The sequence below is a fragment of the Rhinopithecus roxellana genome, chromosome 12 (genome assembly GCF_007565055.1).
Source record: "Rhinopithecus roxellana isolate Shanxi Qingling chromosome 12, ASM756505v1, whole genome shotgun sequence".
NCBI classification, from domain to species: Eukaryota; Metazoa; Chordata; class Mammalia; order Primates; family Cercopithecidae; genus Rhinopithecus; species Rhinopithecus roxellana.
Window position 1 is genome coordinate 118,375,907 of NC_044560.1, and position 768 is coordinate 118,376,674.

At 45.3% G+C, this 768-nt stretch overlaps 1 non-coding gene across 1 annotated transcript; it reads right to left on the minus strand.

Annotated features, from left to right (window-relative positions):
- Nucleotides 1-219: 219 nt before the first annotated feature.
- Nucleotides 220-327, minus strand: LOC115892511. Its single transcript, XR_004052389.1, has one exon. It is a non-coding gene; the product is annotated as a U6 spliceosomal RNA (small nuclear RNA).
- Nucleotides 328-768: the final 441 nt, after the last annotated feature.

Here is a 768-nt window from a genome sequence, read left to right on the forward strand (position 1 = left end):
CCATCATGGAGAAACCCCATCTCTACTAAAAATACAAAAATTAGCTCAGAATGGTGGTGGTTCGCACCTTTAATCCCAGCTACTCAGGAGGCTGAGGCAGGAGAATCTCTTGAAGCTGGGAGGCTGAGCTTTCGGTGAACTGAGATCGTGCTACTGAACTCCAGCCTGGGTAACAGAGTGAGACTCCGTCTCAAAAAATAATAATAATAAAAACAAAATAAAAATAGAAAAATTAAATAGATAAATTTGGTTGTCACCTTTGTGCAGGGGCCATGTTAATCTCTTGTCATTCCAATTTTTTTTTATGTGCCCTGCCAAAGCAAGCACTGACGCATAGGAATTACAGGTGTGGTGGTGGGTGTCTCTAATCCCAGCTACTCAGCGCGGGAGAATCGCTTGAACCCAGGAGGCAGAAGTTGCTGTGAGCCGAGATCGCACCACTGCATCCAGCCTGGGCGACAGAGTGAGACTCCGTGTCAAAATAAAAGAAGAACTCACGCAGTGACCCTCTAGATGGAAGCACTGTCTGTGGTCTACAAGAAAAGATCGTGCATCCTTTTAGAGTGTTACTGTTTGAGAAAAGCAACGGTGGAGTCGATGCTGATCTCGGTAATACTTTTGCAGAGCATGTTTATCATCAGACTTGGGTGCTGGTGGGGTTTGATTTGAAATTTTTCCAAGACAGGCTTTCTGTTGCCCAGGCAGGAGTGGGTGGCACCTCCAACCAGGATCTCTTGGGCTCCAGTGGTCTTTTTATTTTTTGATTTT